Consider the following 20,598-nt stretch of genomic DNA (forward strand, 5'->3'; position numbering starts at 1 on the left):
TTTTTTTAATGTTTGTTTGTTTAGAAAGCATGTGTGCAAGTAGGGGAGGGGCAGAGAGAGAGAAGGAGAGAGAATCCCAAGTGGACTCCATGGTGTCAGCACAAAGCCTGACATGGGGCTTGATCTCACAAACCATGAGATCATGACCTGAGCTGATATCAAAAGTCAGATGCTTAAACTGACTGAGCCAAACATGTGCCCTGTATCTGTCTGGTTCTACATATTTCTTGCCTCCATTCTTTAAATTTTTTTTTTAACATTTATTTTTGAGAGAGAGAGAGACAGCGTGTGAGTGGGGGAGGGGAAGAGAGAGACAGAGATGCTGAATCTGAGCAGGCTCAAGGCTCTGAGCTGTTAGCACAGAGCCCGACACCAGGCTCGAACTCATGAACCATGAGATCATGACCTAAGCCAAAGTCAGATACTCAACTGACAGAGCCACCCAGGCACCACTTCTTGCCTCCATTCTTTCATGAGATCTTTACAAAGGTCCTGTGAGGTGGTCAAGGAGAGCATTAGTTACCTTCATTTTTCAGATGTGGAAACCAAGGCTTAAGAATGCACGTTATTTGCCCAAGGTTTTTAAGCCAACAAATGAAGGAGAACTAGATCTGCTCTACACTTCCAGACCATGCTATTTCCACCAGGTTCTGAATTGAGATTAGCAGACTGCTCATGGAGGACAGTGCAAAGGTCACCCATGGCCTCAAAGAACAGTAAGAGCATTAATCATCGGCTGTTGCTTTTGAAGACCACCTCCAGTATAGCTTTGTTTTAAATCTGTGCCCAAGGCCGAAATGGAATTAAAAAGATGTGAGAGATGGCAGACCTAAGTATACTCAGAAGTATTTCTTAATAACTAGCTCTCTGTCCCTTCCTCCCCTCCTTGAATGTGAGAAGTTAGGAAATGAGCAGTCGTAGGCAGAGATGGCAGTGTGAGATATTCCATGGAGGAGGTGTTTAACCACCTGTCTAGGAGGTGAGCAGCTCATCCTGGAAGTTGCTTTAACAGAGAACTAGTCCTTCCACAGCCGGGTGAAGGAGATTTGGGAAGATTGGGGTCTGGAATTCTGGGCCAACCCATCTCACTTTCTCTGTCAGGCGAGATCTGGCTCCCCCACCCCCATTGATTGGGATTCAGTTGTCTTACTATATTTCAGTTAGAATCATATGATTAAAAATTATGTGATGCTCTAGTCCCAGTATTTTTTTTAATGTTTAATTATTTTTGAGAGAAAGAGCATGAGCGGGGGAGGGACAAAGAGAGAAGGAGACAGAACATCCAAAGCGGGCTCTGCACTGACAGCAGCAAGCCCAACACCAGGCTCAAACTCACAAACTGTGAGATCATTGCCTGAGCCAAAGTCAGACACTTAACCAACTGAGTCACCCAGGTGCCCCCTAGTCTCAGTATTTTTAAAGCACTTTTTAAAATCTGCAACATCCTTCCTTCAAATGAAATGAAATAGTTAAATCTGAGAAAAGCAGCGTTAGCAAAAAGAGGCATCTTGGAGGAAGAACTACCTAGAACCCCTTGCCTTGCCCCAAGTTCTGGCAGCTAGCTATTAAAAAATCTGTAATTCTGACTTAATCTCTTACTTCATATATGGGGAAACAGGACATAATAGCAGTGATCATGGTTATATTTTATTGCGGTCTCACTTTACACTCATCTTTTTAGTTTCCCAATAGCCCCACAAGATACATGTGTTATTTTCTTGGATCATCAGAACAGGAATTTGAGACTCAGAATGATTAAGCAACTTGCCTGAAGTCACTTAAGAAATGCATGGAGGGACAAGGGACTAATGTCCAGGACTGTCTGGCTGCAAAGCCAGCACTGGGCTAAGTCTTCAAAAACACACATTTCCTGCTAGACCCATACTCCGTAGGAACAAGACCTTGATGGAAACTTGACGTAGATTTGTTTTTCTATCCCTCAAAGGGCACCTTTCATGATGCCTACTTTGAATGGTGGAAGGGCCCTGACTGGTCTGCGGCTTTTAATGTCCTAAAGGAGGGGTTGGCAGTTTGTCTGTGACTGAGAAGTCAGTCAGGCCGCATCCCCAAAGTCTCCCTGAAGCTGGAGCAGCAGAGATGACGTGCCCCCAGCCCTGACACATAACTGCATTGTCGCTGAGAGTGACTTCCACTTGGAAGGTGGCACTTGGGTAGAAAACCGGGGAGTAGAGACGGCTAAGCCCTTTGGGAGCATCTGATCCACAGTCCTTACTTTACAGACGAAAAAACTGAAGGGTGGAGTGACAGCAGAGGAGGAGGAGAAAGGCACGTGCCAACGTTGACCATGCAACCTGGGAGTGCAGAGTTTTCCATAGTGTTCCTTCAGTGTAAGCCTGTTTATTTATAAGTTATATACTTGGCCGTCAGTACTGTTCTACAGTATGTATACTTAAATCTATAGCCAAATAAAAAAAAAATTAAAGAATGAAATAAAATATACACCTAGAAATTCTGATATTTTTTTCCTCTCCCCAGTTGGGTTGTGTTAAGGATAAATTTGGAGCATTCACTTTGGAGAACTCTGGACCAGCCTCCCTATGAGTTGGGGAATTTAGGAACCGGAGGTCAGATGTTCAGTTTTAGGTGGTTTTTTATTCTAAGTGCCGCCCCCCCCCACCGCCATAATATCATTACTTCATTCAATTTTTTATTGTGGTAAAGTATACATAACATAAAATCTCCCATCTTAGCCATCCTTAGCTGTACAGTCAGCGGTATTAAAAACATTCACCTTGTTACACAACCATCGCTGCCATCCATCTCTAGAACCTTTTCATCTCCCCAAACTGAAACTCTGCCTCCCCTAAACCATAACTCCACATTCCCCAGGCCCTGGTCATCACCATTCTGTGTTGTGTCTTTATGAATTTGACTCCTCCAAGTCAATAATTATTTTTAAGCTCCTATGATGACTCAGGTGGTGGTTTGGCACATGAGATTCAGAGGTGAGCAAAGCAAATGAAATTCTTGCCCTCCAAACTGCAATAAAATCTGCTTTAGTTAACGTAACTAACCTAACCTAGCCCTGCTCTAGTTTAGCATCTTTGGAGAGCCCAGGAGATGGGCAATATACAAGCTGGTGCCCAAGTGCTTAGGGCAAGTGAGATGAGAAGGGATGGAGGAGGTGAGTCTGGAATTGAGTATGACAGGTGACTACTGGATAAAAGGGAAAATATCTTTCCTCCGAATTCCTAAAGTATTGGAGGAGGGTTGCGACTTCCTGCATCACACAGGTTGAAGCCGTATTTATTTTAATTGAATGCTATAAGAGTCATCCCAAAAGGCTAGCGGACATGAGATCATTAGGGTGTCCTCGTTATCAGCAACCCGCGCATGACTCAGGCTTTGGAGCCTGAGAGGAACAGGTGTCAGGTGTGGAGAGAAGTGAGTGGGGTGCGGGCTACACCCCCCAGGGTGCAGCTTGGCCGTGTGGCTAGAAGCCTGCCCACATCTGACTGGATCCCACTCTCTGCCCCTCCGCCTGCCTTTGCCTCAGGATAAAATTATACATTTCCAATTACAGGGCTGGTCAAAAATCGATACAAAGGTGGGAGAGAACAGATCATTTTTCTTATGGAAGTAACCATTTTCATTAATTTTTCATTAGTGCTGCCTTTGTTTTGCTATCCATCACCGGCAGAGCTGCAGCCTGCGTCAGTGAGTGTGCGTGCCTCTCGGCGTCAGGAGCTACTGCTTGATAAAGCCAGCAGGTCACTGCCCAGGACTGCTGCCTGTGCAGCTGGTGTAGGGGACTGTTTTGTGACCATCCCGGTGGTTAGCATGTGCTTAAAAACATCCCGTTTCCACTCACCAAAACTCAATCCTCACTCTATTGTGGAAATTCTCCTTGTAGCACATGTTGGGGCTCATTGTATCTCTTTCCAGGGGTGTATATAAGTCAATCCCTTGATGGGCACTTGGTGCTGATTGATATGATGGGTCCGTTTGGCTGAGGGCCGGCCGTATGCCTTTGTGACCATGGGTCTCTGCCTGAGGGAGGACAGTTTCTTGTGTCTTGACATGTGCATCTCTGTGCTTTTAAGGCAATTATTTTATCCTTAAACTCAGTTCCCTAACTGCAACCTGCCCTCTCTCCCTGTGAAGCCTTCTGCACTCCCCATTATGGCAGAATGGCTTGGCCAGCAAACCATATTCCCCACCCCTCCTGTTAAGCTCTTCACACAAGTACGTTGTCTACTCACACGGGTCTCCCCTAACAAACCTTTAGTTACCTGAGAACAGGGGCAGTGGCTTTTTATTTTTTAACTGTCAGCACCTAAGAGCACCTGGCCAATGGAAGCTGACTAATGAATGTCATTAAAAAACATAAAAAAGAAATAACAGAAGGTGACTGGAAGTCATTCCTCCCTTTGTGTAAGCAAGGGTAAGAGCCCTCATTAGCAGTGGGAACCGAAGCAGGCCTGCCATTACCCCCAACTGACTTCTCCTATTGATGTAAAAGAACTCAGTGCTAATCCCAGCTCTGTGGCCAATTAGCTGTGTAACCACGAATAAGTCACTAACATTGAGTACTTATCCACAAAGGGGGGATTCTCTTCCAGCCCTAATGCCCTTAACCCCAAGGACATCTGCCCTTGGAAGAGAATCCTCCCATGTGTTCCCTCGTCCAGCTGAATGACACATGAGCTTTCTGGCTGGCTCCCTTTCCCTGCTGGCCCCTCTCACTAGGCCGCTGACTCTCCCCCCTCGCACAGAGCCTTGTCTGGAGCGCAGCTTGCCATCATTGGTTGTTACCTGCCTCCTCCCCAGCCTTACGTCATCAATTCTCTCTGGACCTTTTACCATTTTCTAAAATGTATTTGTATATGACTACGTTCGGGACAATCACCCTCAGAGAAAACATTTTCACCCCCTCAAAATCCCCCAGGACCCTTTCTAGCCACTGGCCCCCACTCCATCACCTCTACCCTAGAGGTAGCCACTGCTTTAGTCTCACCTGTTCTGGAACATCCTATAAATGGAACTGGGTAGCAAGTATTCCTTTGGTTGCTTGGCACTTGATTCCATATAACTTTCTTGAGGTTCATTCATGTTTCATGAATAGTTCATTTTTTAAATCACTGGGTAGTATTTTGTTGGTTGAATAAACCACAATTTGTTTACCGATTATTGTTGGAGGACATTTGGATCATTTCTGGCTTTGGTATTTTTGCATTTTTGGTTTTTTTGGTTTTGGGTTTGTGGGTTTTTTTGTTTTGTTTTTTTTTTTTAGTCTTCTGTTTTAACTCCCTTTATATTTTACTGCTTCACTTTAATTTCTAAATGTAATAAAATCATTTATAACAATTCACCTCTGACTTACTGGCCACATGAACGTGAGTGGGTTACTTACATGCTCTGAGCTAATTTCCTTATCTGCAAAATGGGATAATGATAGTATTTTTTTCATAAGATTGTTTTGGTTATTTATTTTCCCTTTCAAAGGTAAAAATTTTATAGTTGAAGAATTTCATACTGCATATTTTCTTTATTTTTTTAAATATTTATTTTTGACAGAGAGAACATGAGCAGGGGAGGGGCGGGGTGGGGGGGTGCGGACAGAAAATCCGAAGCAGGATCTGCACTGATAGCAGTGAGCCCAATGTGGGGCTTGAACTCATAAATCACGAGATTATGACCTGAGTCAGAAGCTCAACTGACTGAGCCACCCGGTGGCCCCATATTGCACATTTTCAGACAGTCATGTAAGAAAGCAAAAATGTATCCTTCCCTCATCCTTGAAATAAAAAGGGCATAAAAAATTTTTTTTTGAAATCATGACACTTGGAAGTTTAGCACCAGCATCCAAAATGAATTTTTAAAAAAAGGGAAAAAAACCATTTACTACATATTTCCGATTTCTTTGGTTGGGTTTCTATGCATGTGGTATTAAATAAATCTTCTTTCAATTCCTGTTACCAAAACAGTAAAGACCAGGAAAAAAGTATTTTATATATTCATATAAACATATAGCCACATTATAATGATTAGGTTCATATATTAAAGCACTTAGGATATTGCCTAGAATATAGTAAACACTGTATAAATGTTTGCTGTTATTTGTGTTATTTAATTTTTTTGAATGTTTTATTTATTTCTGAGAGAGAGAGAGAGAGTGAGCGTGAGCAGGGCAGGGTCAGAGAGAGAAAGAGACACAGAATCCGAAGCAGGCTCCAGGCTCTGAGCTGGCAGTCAGCACAGAGCCCGACGTCGGACTCAAACCCACGAACCATGAGATCATGACCTGAGCCGAAGTCGGACACCCAACCCACTGAGCCACCCAGGTGCCCCTATTATTTGTGTTATTATTGAGCTGTCTTGAGGTTATGAGTGACACTCTATTCATGGAAACACATCTGTGGCTGAAGCGTCATGTGAGGAGTATAGATTTTGAACCTCATTCTTGTCTCTTGCATCCCTTCTTATAAACATCATGTAACCTCACTTGTACCCCTGGTGTTATGTTTTTGTTTTGTTTTGTTTTGTTTTACTGCAAGAATATTAGATGATATGAAATAGATACGGTTCTCAAATATTCAAACTGAAAAAGTATTATCAACCTAACTTCCTGAGCCTGTACCCTTGGCAAATACACGACTAGGAATTTTTAGAGTAGAAAATATTCTGAATAATTCTTGGTATATAGGATGTAGAAAATAATATCTGTATCCAATTGTTCATGTTAGGGTGTGCCATTTTAAGTAAAAAGTGTTTTTTTGGAAGGGAATTGTGTATTTCCCTCTGCCACTTCCTTCTAGCTACTGGCCTGCCTCTCTTTTCCCTCCAGAAGGTCTTAAAAGAATCACGTTCAGTCATTATCTTTACCTCCTCGCCTCTGACTCCTTTCTGAGTCTGCTATGGTCTGGCTCTGAATCCGAGCTCATCACAATTGCTTCCTCTCAGGGCAGCAATGGCCTTGTTATTGCCACACCTGATAAATGGGTTCCGGTCCTGTCCCTATGTGACCTCTCTCAGGCATTGGACACTTTCATCCTCCCTTTGAAACACCCCCTCCACCCCAGCTTCCCACCCCATTTGATTCCTCCCCGCAAGCTGCTCAATCTGGGTGTCTACGACTCACATCTGAGCTGGTGACATCTTTAGGTGCACACCCCCCATCCCAACACCCCTGCACACTCCCTTATCAGTCATCACTCCGAAGCCACATGCGTAAGCTCAGCTCCTCTCCTGGTGTCCACTCTAACTGTCCCCATCTCTGGACACCTGGTTGCCCACAGGCCACCTCCCTGCCATTTTGCTCAACCCCAGACTGTTGAGAGTCCTTTTGACATGCCCTACAAATGCAAGCCCCTTCCTGCCTCCCTTCCCTCCTTCTCTTAAGGGCTCCCCAACCTTCGGGAAGCCTGAGGCAGACACTTTGGAATCACTCTTGATTCTCTTCTCTCCTTCACCGCCCACATCCAACAGCTCATCAAGTTCTGTTGTTCCTTCCTTGGAAATGTCTCATGGATTCACCCCCTCTTCTTCCTCCCAATTGCTTTCATTTATCATAATAGCTCTGTAAGACAGCTAGAATAATCTCCTGATTTATCTCTTCAGTCTCTGTCTGGCCTGCTTCCTACTCCATTCTGCCACAAAAATTCGCAAAAACAAATCTAATTACATCACTCTTCTGCTTAGAAACCTAACAATTCCTTGTTGGCCATGGCCAGCTCCCCCACCGGGCCTGCCTGCCTCAGGGCCACTGCAGGTAGAGCCCCTCCCCCGCCCCCCTGCAGGGATGCTGAGTTACTTTGGGGGCCTAGATTTCAGCAAAGAGTTCCCTTCCCTGCCCCCGTTCCTGCTCTACAGGGAACTTGCTGTTCTCAGCACACTGGCATCACGCGTGTTCAAGCCTCCGCGCTCTGGCTCCGCCTGGGCTATTGTCTCTACATGAAACACTCTCTGCTTCCCATTTCCTTCTTTGTCTTCTGGTGGAGTCATCCTACAAGATCCTCCTCCTCCCCCGGCTGTGTCAGGCCGTCACCAGCTTCCCTAGGATGGATTCCCTAGAATGATTTGTTCCTTCGCCTGTGTTCCCAGGCTCATCTGCACATACACGTCAGGGCATCGATTGACACTGCTGATCTATTACAAGGCAACCCGCCTCCCCTCCCTGGGAGCTCCCTGAAAGGCAGGAGCCATCTCCTCCCGCCTGCCTTCTTGGTGGCCAGCACAGCGCCTGGCCCGCCGGCCCTACTCGGTGCTTGGCCCATGCGTGAATGAATGAACCTCCCTTCTTCCTTCCATTTCTTATTTCCAACACTGCTTGTCAGATGGTGCCCTTGGCAGTGCTAATAGATGACAAAAATTGAGTGTGGTTTTTAAATGTTGCCATAGTTAGGACCTCCCGTTTCTCCGAGTCAGTTTTGGCAAGTTGTATTTCACGGATGCCTTTTATTTCAAAAGCGGATAATTATAGAGGGGTGGAGGAGGAGACAATGGGAAAGAGCCTTCTCAACTCTGAAATCTGTTTGGTTTGAGTGTATGGAGAGACTCACTTATTTCACCCTACAGAACTTCCAGGCCATGTAAAGCCCCACTGAGGTGGGCTTCCTGGTTCCTGGGGAGGAACATGCATTTCTTCAAGCAGCAGGGCACTGCCTTCTTGCCCAACTTTCGCAGTGTGGAATAGCCTCGCAGCACAGGGAAGGGGCAGCGGCGGGCTCTGAGGCCTGCTGAGGGTGACCTCTGGAAAAGCAGAGCTGCCTGCAGAGACAAATGTAGGGCCAAGCAGTCATCCGGAGGGTGCTCTGGGACATTCCAGCAGTGCATTTTTCCTATTGGTGGGCTAGACTCCTTGAGTTAGTGGTCAGCCTTGGTTTTATTTTCTCATTCACAAGAAAACAAGAAAACCCTAAGGAAAAATAAGATGCCTGAAACATGGCAAGCCTAAAAGTGAAGCTTATAGGAACTTTGAATGTACACCCAAAAGGAGGCTCTTAGCTTAGGTCAAAATAAGAGACAAAATAGTGGTGAACATGCATTGAGTCCTGTCCTCTGTGTGTATCAATGCATTTATTCAAAGTCTCACAAAAGTCCCATACATTAGACACTGCGATGACCCCTAGGTTTTAGATGAGGACTCTGAGACACAGAGAGGTTGCCTAATTTTCCCCAGGTCACACAGCCAACCAGTAGGGTCTGTGCCTACACTGGTATCCATCGTGCCATAGAGCTTCTCGAGGCAGGAAGGAGGAAGAGGCTGGTGCTGACTGGGGCCAAGAGAAAACAAATCTACTTCACTGCTGTTTTATTTCTGCCTCTCTGATCTGAGAGAATGGACTCTGAATTGGAAGGAGTGAATCAAACACAATAAGAAAGGAACTAGACTTTAAGACTGGGGCAGACTGTGTGCTGGCATGAATTTAAGTCTCTTAGTCTAGATGAAACACAATCCTGAATAAGGAAAGGACTTGTAGATTTCCTAGAGGAAGCAGGGAGCGGGAGTAAAAACTGAAAGTCAGTAAGTGTTCCCATTATCAAAAAGGATCTAAAAATGGGCTATTAATGCCATCTTTTCTGTATTACGGATTAGGATTTTAAAATTGCAAACAACAGGGTGCCTGGCTGGTTCTATCAGTAGAGCATGTGACTGTTGATCTCAGGGTTGTGAGTTTGAGCCCCATGTTGGGTGTAGAGATTACTTAAAAAAAAAATCTTAAGGGGCGCCTGGGTGGCTTAGTCGGTTAAGCGTCCGACTTTCCGACTTTCGCTTAGGTCATGATCTCGTGGTTTGTGGGTTCGAGCCCCGCGTTGGGCTCTGTGCTGACTGCCAGCTCGGAGCCTGGAGCCTGTTTCAGTCTGTGACTCCATCTCTCTCTGACCCTCCCCTGCTCACGCTGTCTCTCTCTCCTAGAAATAAATAAAACATTTAAAAAAAAAATCTTAAAATTTTTTTTTATAAATAAAATTTCAAATAGCATAAGCCAATTTAAGCAGCTTAAATGAAGTAGAGTTTATTGTAAGGACAGGGAGCTGTGTTACAGAAGTGAGGGTAGGGATCGATCAGGCCTCAGGACTGAACCAGAACCAGAGAATCAGATGATGTCACTGTTGCCTCCGCTGTACATTTGCCTCTGAATTTTCCTGTGGCTGTGAACTTGGGGGCCCACAGAGTCCAGGTTGATGGTTCCTCTTTTGAAGAGCTAGTCAGCCTGAGACAAAAGTCTCTAGGACCCAGTGATGTAACCCCTGGTAAAGGGCTCTGGGCTGATCAGTGATGGGGAGAGTTCTGGGTAAACAGAGCTGCTCTAAGTACNTTCATAGGGAATTGGGCAGGGGGGCAGGAAACTACTTAGGTGAGAGGGGGTATCTACGCTGATACCCAAATTTCTCACCAAATTCTGGGACATGTTCATAAATAGTTCTCCAAGAAAGAAGACTCCTCTGAACCCCTCAGAAGATCTCATTCCACCCCCTCCTCTTTGAGAGAGAGAGAAAGAGGGCATAAGTGGGGGAGGGGCAGAGAGAAGGAGATACAGAATTCCAAGCAGGCTCTGTGCCATCAGCCCAGAGCCTGATGCGGGGCTCAGACTCACAAACTGTGAGATCATGACCTGAGCCAAGATCAAGAGTCAGATGTTTAACCAACTGAGCCATCCAGGTGGCCCTGTCATTTTCCTTTTGATAGACTTACTGAAGGGGTCAACAAGGAGAATGGCATAGACAAAATTATCAGGATCATCTTATGGGAAAAATTGTAAGGGCACCACCTTGTCTTCTTCATCTTTGAGTGGCTGGTGCATAGAGCAGGGCTGGTACACAGCAAGTGCTCAATAACTGAAGAATGAATGAATGAATGAAAAATGAGCAAACTATGTTGAATGATAGCACAGTCATGTGAAGTCATGACTGTTGAGGGCACCTGAACCCACAGAATATGGATCAATGAACAGGGGTCATTCTGGAGAGAGAACTTTGACAGTGAGCTTTGGTTGGACAATTACGTCAGTGATTTGGGGGAGATGGACAGGCCATGCCCACAGAACTCTCACATGACTTGAAGCTAGAAAGAGAGTGGTGCAGCCCCTCTGGAAGACACTGTGGCGATTCCTCAAAAAATTAACAATAGGGGGCGCCTGGGTGGCTTAGTTGGTTAAGCGTCCGACTTTTGCTTAGGTCATGATCTCGCGGTTTGTGGGTTCGAGCCCCGCGTCGGGCTCTGTGCTGACTGCCAGCTCNGCACTGGGTGTTATATGGAAACCAAGTTGACAATAAACTATTTAAAATAAAAAAGAGAGAGAGAGAGAGTGAGATAGCCTCCTGTGGACAGATGGGAGTTCCCAAAGCACCCAAGAGGCCAGAATGAAGGAAAAACACCAATTCTCTGAAATTTCACCAGGACCAACAGCCAGTTCTTCATGTGGCTAAAAAGGACCAATTATATAAGGAGTATGGAACACCTGCCTTGATTGAAGTCAAGCTCAGAGTAGTGTGTGCTTCTTGGGCTGTACTGTGTTGGGTATAATGCCAGGATTAGGGGCATTTTAGCTGAAGAAATGCGGGCTGCTTAATCTGGTGAAGAAAGTTTTAAGGGCTGGTGCAATGTCTTTCTTCAAACAGTGGGGGCCAGTGGCCGCAGGGGACGATAAAGGGTAACAAAGACCTGATGCATCTGATGGCACTGAGCTCCCCATAATGGTAGTAAAAGCCTACATTTGTGCAGGGCTTTGCCATTCCGCGTTCTCTCTTATTTGCTCCCCACACATTCTTTAGGCAGAACTGAGGCACATGATGATGTGCCGTCATTATAGCTAGAGAGACTGTACGGCTTAAGACCTGTCCGAGGTCAAACATTCACAAGTGGCGACACGAAGGCTGGAGCTGAGATGTTCTCGTTTCCAGTGTGATGGACTCTTTAAACTTCCCATGATCAGAGTGTTGAAAGAGAGGCCAGAAGACGATGGCAGGGATGCTGTGGGGATGAGTCCTTCCATGGGAGGGAAGAGGGCTGCCTTTAAGACCTCCAGCTCTTGAGGCGCCTGGGTGGCTCCATCACTTAAGCTGAGGTCTTAATCTAAGGGTTGTGAGTTCAAGTCCCCCATTGGTCTTTGTGCTGGGTATAAAGATTACTTAAAAAAAATAAATAACTAAAAAAAGAGAGAAAAGCCCCCCAGCTCTGAGCGTCTGTGGTTGTGAGGATGACCTATGAAGGATGTCAGGCTTCGCTGAAAATTGCCTATGTTTGTCACTGTGCAGCTGTCCTTCACCAGCCGCCCAGCAAACACCAGCATGGCTCTTGAGGGGAGTGTTCAGCTTGAAAGGGGAGATGGTACTTTCCCTGACTTTAGGTCCTCCACCATTTAAAACTGAGTTATGTCATTTATTCAAAAGGATGACTTAAGGAAATAGCTGCTCCTGCCTTTTGGAACCATGTGTCTAATACTCAGGGCTTTACTTCAAGATTTATGAGTTCTGAATTTTTAAAAAATGTTTATTTTTGACAGGGAGAGAGAGAGAGAGAGAAAGAGAGAGCATGCATGCAAGCGGGGTAGGGGCAGAGAGAGAGGGAGACAGAGGATCTGAAGCGGGCTCTGTGCTGGCAGTAGAGAGCCCCACGCAGGGCTCCAAGTCATGAACCATGAGATCATGACCTGAGCCGCAGTCAGGCGCTTAACTGATTGAGCCACCCAGGTGCTCCAAGTTCTGAATTAATTGCAAAATCAAGCTGTCATTTGTCTGAGACTTCCTAGTTGGCGGGAGTGGCAATCAGACAGACACCTTTAGTGTGGCTTACAAATCACTGGGCAATATGATAACTAAATGCAACGTGTGATTCTCGACTCATTCCAGAATGAGCAAAAACAAAACAGTTCTAAAAATACCTGTGGGTGTGTGTGTGTGTGTGGGTGTGTGTGTGTGTCAGAGAGAGAGAGAGAAAGGGGTGAGGGAGGGAGATTATCAAATCAGTGTTAAATTTCTTGAGAGTCACGTAGGAATATGTTCTTTCTCTCAGGAGATTTCCTGTGGAAGTACTTAGGGGTGACCTGTCAGGATAGGTGTGATTTATTTTCACACGGCTCAGCCAGGACGACACAGAGAAGTGGGAGAGCAAATGTGGCAAAATGTTAGCAACTGATGAATCTAAGTAAGGGGTATGTGGCGTGCTTTGTACTTTTGCTTCCACTTTTCTGAAGGTTTGGATGCTTTCAAATGAAATTTAGGGCAAAAGTAGTTAACACTGAAATAAAGACAAATTTCAAGAAATGTTTCTACTGTACTGTGAGCCTAAAAATGAAAAGCTCCAGCGAGTGGTAAGTAGGCAAGTTGAGGCAAACCATGTTACCTTTTGTCTTTTTCTTAGAAGTGTAAAGCCAGGAAGCCACAGAATAGAACAAAGACTGTTTTGTGTGGGAGATGAACTCATTTATCAGCCGCATTCAGACTGGAGAGGCAGAGGGAAAGATCAGACTGTTTAAGTTTCTTTTCTCCACCCCTATTCCATCACTCTGATTAACCCTGTAGTTACTTCTGATGTTTGTAAGAAGAGGAGGCAGCCCCATCTGAAACTCTAACGTAGCCAGGATTCCAGCCTATAGCCCCGCATAAAGCATCTTTGAAATAGAAGCCACAGTTACTTTTGCTTTTCTGGCGAATACTCTTAGTTTAAAAGAAGTACAGACTTTAAGAATCTATTTTTAAAATTACTGTTGAAAGTCAGATAATTTGCCAAATAAAAGAAGCGATGTTTAAAAAAATTCCTTACAAATGCATCTAGACAGCAACAAAACAGATCTTTTACATACAAGCGTTGCTGGGAAGTGTTTGGCTGCAAAAGTGTAATTTGGAAAGTTATTTAACTTGTTAGAGACACTTTTATGGACCCAGGAAAATTTTACACAAGGCAGGCCCAACCTGTTTGTCAATCCGCTGGGCCTTCTGGAACCCAAAGGAGTACATAGGGCATGGGCGCAAGAGTTGGCCAGATCTGACTTAGAATCCGGGCTCCTTCACTGATTTACTCTTTGGCTCATCCCTAGTATTAATTATCTATGTCTTCTTTTTTTTCCCTGATGAGTCTTGGCTAACTTTATCACTGTTGCTGATTTTCTCAAAGAACCAATTTTGATTTCATTGTTTTTTTCTCTGTTGTGCTTTCTGTTTCTGTTTTATTGATTTCCATCCTGATCTTTATTATTTTTGTTCTTCTGCTTCCTTTGGATTTCATTTGCTCTTCTTTTTCTAGTTTCTTAAGGCGGGGTTGGGGGGGGTCATTGATTTCTTATGTGGATATTTAGTGCTATAATTACCCCCTGAGTACCACTTTAGCAGAAACCTACCTATTTTGATGTTATATTTCCAGTTTAATTCTGTTCAAAATACTTTCTAAATGCCCTTTTCATTTCTTCTTAGATTCATGTGTTATTTAGAAATGTGTGTTTAGTTTTCAAATATTTGGGGATTTTCTAGAGATCCTTCAGTTGTTGATTTCTTTTTTGTAAAGCCTATTGATTTATTTTCAGAGAGAGAGAGAGAGATACGGGGGGAGGGGCAAAGAGAGCGAGAGGGAGAGAGAGAATTGTAAGCAGGCTCCACGCTGTCAGCATGGATGGAGTCTGACACGGGGCTTGAACCTACCAACCGTGAGATTATGACCTGAGCCAAAATCAAGAGTCAGACGCTTAACTGACTGTGCCACCCAGCTGCCCCAATAGTTAATTTTCCTTTAAATATATTTAAATTATAAGAAATAAAGCCTTTTATGTTTACCTGTGTAGTTATCCTTTCCAGTGTTCTTAATTCTTTGTACAGATGCAGGTTTCTATCTGGTATCATTTTCCTTCTGTCTGAAGGACTTCCTTCAACATTTTTGTAGCGATATCTACTGGTGAGGAAATCTTTTAGCCTTTGTATGTCTGGAAAAGTCTTTGTTTTTTGAAAGATATTTTTACTGGGTATAGAAATGTAAGTTGACAGTGTTTGTCTTTCAGAGTTTTAAAGTTGTTGCTTCAGGGGCACCTGGGTGACTCAATCAGTTAAGCCTCCAACTCTTGATTTTGGCTCAGGTCATGATCTCGAAGTTTGTGAGTTTGAGCCCCACATTGGGCTCGACACTGACAGTGTGAAGCCTGCTTGGGAGTCTCTCTCTGCCCCTCCCCTGCTCATATACATGCACACTCTCTCTCTCACACACAAAATAAATAAACTTTAAAAAATTAAAAATAACAAAAAATAAGTTGCTCCAATGTCCTCTGGCTAGTATTGTTTGACAAGAAATTTTCTGTCATTTTATCTTTCCTATCATTTTTATCTTTTTTTCTGTTTATAACTTTTCCCTCTCCACATGGCTGCTTTTCAGATTTTTTTTTTCTTTATCGCTGTTTTTAAGCAATTTGATCATGATGTGCTTTGGTATGTTTTTCTTCAAGTGTCTTTTGCTCAGAGTTCATTGAGCCCCTGGGGTCTGTGGGTTGATCATCATCTTCAAGTTTGGAAAATATTCAACCTTTATTTATTCAAATATTTTGCTGTCCTCCACCCTCTACACACATTCCTTGAAAGAAACTTCGACTACTAGAAGTTGTCCCACAGCTCAGTGATGCTCTGTTCATTTTGTTTCAGCCTTTAAAAAAACCTGTGTTTAATTTTAGTTTCTACTACTGTATCTTCAAGTTCACTAATTTTTTCTTCTCTAATATATAATTTGCTGTCAGTGCTGTCAGGAATATTTTTCAGACATTGTAATTTTCATTTCTAGAAATTTTATTTTGTTCTTTTTCATATTTTCCATGTTGCAACATAATGTGTTCAGTCTTTAGCTCCTTGAACATATAGAATATGGATTAATAACTTTTTTAGGAGTGCCTGGGGGGCTCCTTTGGTTAAGCATCTGACTCTTGGTCTTGGCTCAGTTTATGATCCCAGGGACGTGGGATCAAGCCCCTGCTTCAGGCTCTGTGCTGATAGTGAGGAGCCTGCTTGGGATTCTCTCCCTCTCCTTCCCTCTCTCTCTCTCAAAATAAATAAACATTTTTAAAAAATAACTGTTTTTTTTTTAAAAAAGATTAGTAACTGTTTTAATGTCTTCGTCAACAAATTCTGTCATCTTTATAATTATTAGGTTGGTTACATTGATTTGTTTTTCTTCTTACTAGAGGTTGTAGTTTCCTGCTTCTTTGCACGCCTGGTAATTTTTTATTTGTATTTCTATAAATATTCTTGAACTTTGTTTTAGCATGAGGTTGAGTTACTTGGAAATAGTTTGATCCCTTTGGGGTTTGCTTTTAAGCTTTGCTAGGTGAGCTCAGAGCTATGTTTAGTCTAGGGCTAATATTTCCCTACCACCGAGGCATTCTCAGTATTCTAGCCAATGGGCCCATAATTATAAAGTTTTCCACTCTGGCTGGTGGGAATTGGAACTCTTACTGGCTCTGTCTGAGCAATAGTTTTTATATCTTTCTACGTAGATCTTTGCTCAGCCCTGGGTAGTTTCCTCAGACACACGCACCGAACGGCACTCAGCGGAAGACTCTAGGAAGACCCTCTTCAGTTCATTGTGCTTCTCCCTGTGTGTGTAGCTCTCTCCTCTCCGTCACCCTACCCTCGCTGCCTTGGCTTCTGTAGATTGCCAGCTCTGTCTCTCCAACTAAGGGAAACCATTGGCTTCTGCCTGGGTTACCCTCCCCTGCATCATGTCTGGAAACTTCCTCGAGGCATTTAGCCAGGGCAAACTTAAGGATCACTATTCTCTGTTGCCTGATATCCAGTCTCTTGAAAGCCATTGTATCACATATTTTGTCTAGTTTTTTAGTTGCTTCAGGTGGGAAAGTAAATCTATTATTCCATATTGGTCAAATGTGGAAGTCCACCATGACTTCTTTTAAAAATGTTTATTTATTTATTTATTTTTGAGACCAAGAGAGAAAGAGCAGCAGGGGAGGGACAGAGCGGGGGGNCGCAGGTGCCCTGGTCCAACACAAGTTTTAACTGGGCAAAATCCAAAGTAAACATTTAATAACCCAGAGCACTTGAGGGATTTGATATTAATAATTAATTCCCTACTGTATACCAGTTGCTTTACATATATTTTCATTTAATCTAGTGTTTATGAGTATTAACAAGCTCTCCAATTAATGGAATTAGTAACATGAAGCCCATACTCTGCATTGTTCTAGGAATAGTAGACTTCATTTGTTTATTTTTTCTGTCATCAACAAGCATTTCTTTGGCACCTACTAGGTGTGACATAAATATAAATAAGTCGGATTTCTCCCCTTGGAGATCTTTTAAGTTTGGGTCTACTTAGGTGTAGACATGTAAGTATATTTTTCAATATCATATGGTAAGTGCAATAATAAAATAGGGTGCTTTAGAGCCATAGAGCAGGGTCACCCAGCTGAGGGGAATATGTGAAGGTGGTGATAGGTAAAGGGCATCCTAAAAGATGAGTGGCAGGTCATCAAGGAAGTAAGAGGATAAATACATTCCAAGGCAGGGAATCATAGAACAGCTTGACACATTGGAGCTGAAACTAGTATGCAGGAGGCCAGACTGGCCACAAAGGAGGTTGAGAGGTAGGCAGAGTTAGAGCGAGGAGGGCCTTGGATGCCACGCTAAGGAGCTGAGATGATTCTGAAAGCAATGAGGACACACCTGGGGCTTTTAACAGGTGAGTCAATAGGCTGCTGGGGGTGCATTTCAGGGATGACACTTCTAGTTCACAGCAGAAAAATGAATCAAGATCTCATGGAAAGCGTCCACAGAGGAGGAGTTGATATGACATTGAGAGGGGGTAGGAATATCAATATGACACTGAGATGGAGAGGAAGAGACTGGGTTAAGAAATGTTTCAGAGGTGCTTTCTGTCAAATTTGGTGACCAAAGTGGGGAGGGTGGGAAATGGACTCCTGGTTTGGCTGGGAGGTAGCATCTTGAACTGAGATAGGACATTTTAAAAAGAGAAGGGCTAGGGCTAGGGGTCAAAGTAAGTTCAGCTCTGGACGGTCCAATGGAAATATTTTGCAGACTCTGCAATCTGTTGTTGCTGATCACTGAATATACTGAAATAAATCATTTTGGTAAGTAAGATTACTTAAAATAAGATTGCATCTTCCCCACTTGCGTAACTCCAAGTCAAATGGCAGAACCATGTCTTATTTGTTGCTGTATTCTCAGAGCTGGCTACCCTGCCTGGGGATCTGGGAGAGGTTGGCCCTGAAGCACGGGTGATTGGGAAGCCATGGATGGATGAGATCGCACAGGGAGACCAAGAAGAACAGTGACACAAAAGAAAGAGATGTTCACGCCTTGGGGTGAGAATTTGAGAAATGTGAGATCTGGTGGCCTTGCGTCATTGATGGGCCCTGTGAAATACCATCCAGACACAGCCCTGCTGCTTTGTCAGTGGTTTTGGTTTTTGGTTTTGCCCTCGTGTCTTTTTCATATGAACACAAAGGCTTTTACTGATTATGCAGAAATCATTTTGATCCGTCACTTGACAGGCTTTGCTTCGAAGGAAAGTTCTAAGAAATGGGTGGGTGTGAGTGTAGGGGTTGGAAGGTGGTTAACACAGAGGCAGAAAGCTATTGGCAGGATGTGGGGGCATGGCTGTAGTTGCACCCTTTGGGGCTATGGGAAGTAAGTCAGATTTTGAAATCACAATGGCAGTAGGGAACCGATTATATAGGTCAGTGTTCTCTTGTAGAAATATCTCTACTCTGCCTAAATTAAGAGCTATAACTGAATTGTTTTTAGAAATATGCAATCTACTTAACAGAATTCCAAATTTTCTGGTATTCATATGTGTTAAGAGACCGCCTATTTGATAATATGATTTAGGACAACAGTATTTTAAAGACTACAATATCATTTCAAGTAAAGAGCAATAATGGATGAACTTTCAATTTTAGGGCCACAAGCAATCCACCTCCCACCACTTCCTCTTGCTCATCCAGTTGCCCATTACCACCAATACATCAACCAGCTGTATTTATGTAATATTCACTTCTATGTCACTTGAGAGGTCACTCAAGTTGCAGGCCTTTAAATGATCCTTTAAATCCTCAAGCTTGATTTCATCAACTGTCCCTACTGGTCTTGCTTCTTCTCCAACTAAGGTGATACATCCTTGACAATAATTTGGTCTTAACCTTCCAGAACAGGCTTCCTGAGTCAAGTTCTAGAGTCTGAATTGAATGCACAGCAAGTGCTTCTCTGGCTTTTTCCAGTCCTGTTAGTCAACAGGATAATTTAATACCTGCACTGTCTGTTCCTTATTCTGATAAACACAATCTGATAGATGCGTTGGCAGGAGTGATGAAATACTGGGTTTCACATTGAGTGAAGGAGAAAAAGAAGCTGGGGGTGGGGAGGGAGAGGGAGAGAGAGGGTGAACTTGGAGTCATGTGAAATACAGTGGGATTGAGCTCTCTGAATCTAAAATCGATCAAAGCACGCACAAAGAAGTTCCCTGGTAAATGGTTAGTATAGATTTCCATACCTTTTCAAATTAAGGTCTAAGATCAGCATTTAAATTTCGAAGAACTCACACACATTAAAGCACATGGGAAAAAGTGGATTCTTGCACACCTGGAGTCCGCTGTCCTTACAGGTGGTAGATGTTACTGTAATTATTTCCTGTATTGTAACTTTTCTATTCATTCAAGCCTCTGGTAGCTTTTTAAGATGAGGTGGGAGAATTCTGTAGCTGGTGGACTATTTCCACAGGACCGCGCTGTCCTCTAACTAATTAGGAAAGGATGAGGGCCCTTGGGTTAAATTTCAGTTAAGTATTTTCGCGCCTCAATAACTCCATTTGAAGTATTCAATCTGCCTTTCAAAAGAGTAGAAGGCAAATATTGTTTAGTAAACATCAATGAAGGAGTAAAAAAGGCACATAACAAAAGCATCCTGGGGAGAGAGGGGTTCTCATCCACTATTCTTACCTACCTAGAGGGAGCACAGTGATATTACCAAGTATTTACCAAAGTTGCCTGATCAAAGCATTACCTATGGTGAACATTGATTCCCAAGCTCTTTACTTACAGACTGAGATTCAGGACATCCGTGGGGACATAGGGTGAAGGGGGTGGGTGGTAGTAGACTAGAACCTGTAACTCTAACAAGTGCTCTTTGTGTGACTTAAGAATGGGCACGTTTGCGGAACCCCGATTTAACCAATGAAGAGCTGGCTGGTGGCTCTTCTTAGAGAACGCCACGCCTTCTCGGGGTTTAGTAATTCCTAATCTAACCAGTTAATCACTGTGGTGACATTTCTGTCTGGTGCCTTTCTAACGAAGCATATTGAACTTGCCAAGGACAGAGCAAAATATTTTTTTTGCATGAATTAGAAAACCTGGAAGAGTTGAGTACAAGGTATTAATCAAACATGGTGTGTGTGTGTGTGTGTGTGTGAGTGTGTGTGTGTGTGTGTGTGTGTGTGTACATTGTTCCAAGTTTCTAGTGGACTTTGGTAACCAAGTTATGACTTACCAGTATTCTCATCTGCAAAATTGGGATAATAATGCCAACTTCATAGGGTTTCTCTGAGGACTAAAGGGAAGAGCATCTGTAAAGCACTTAGCACAGCGCCTGGCACATAGTAGGCATTTAATGAAAGCTTCTTACCACTATTGT

General features: G+C 43.6%; 1 long non-coding RNA gene across 3 annotated transcripts in view; it reads right to left on the minus strand.

Moving 5' to 3' along the window:
• The window catches only part of LOC144243149 (uncharacterized), a 23,469-nt gene extending 3,403 nt beyond the window's left edge, over positions 1–20,066 (minus strand). For all 3 annotated transcript variants that reach the window (XR_013338550.1, XR_013338549.1, XR_013338548.1), the window contains exon 1: positions 20,008–20,066. This is a non-coding gene — a long non-coding RNA (uncharacterized LOC144243149). The remainder of the gene's footprint in view (positions 1–20,007) is intronic.
• Positions 20,067–20,598: the final 532 nt, after the last annotated feature.

The sequence above is a fragment of the Crocuta crocuta genome, unplaced genomic scaffold (assembly GCF_008692635.1).
Source record: "Crocuta crocuta isolate KB4526 unplaced genomic scaffold, BGI_CrCroc_1.0 scaffold26, whole genome shotgun sequence".
Taxonomy (NCBI): Eukaryota; Metazoa; Chordata; class Mammalia; order Carnivora; family Hyaenidae; genus Crocuta; species Crocuta crocuta.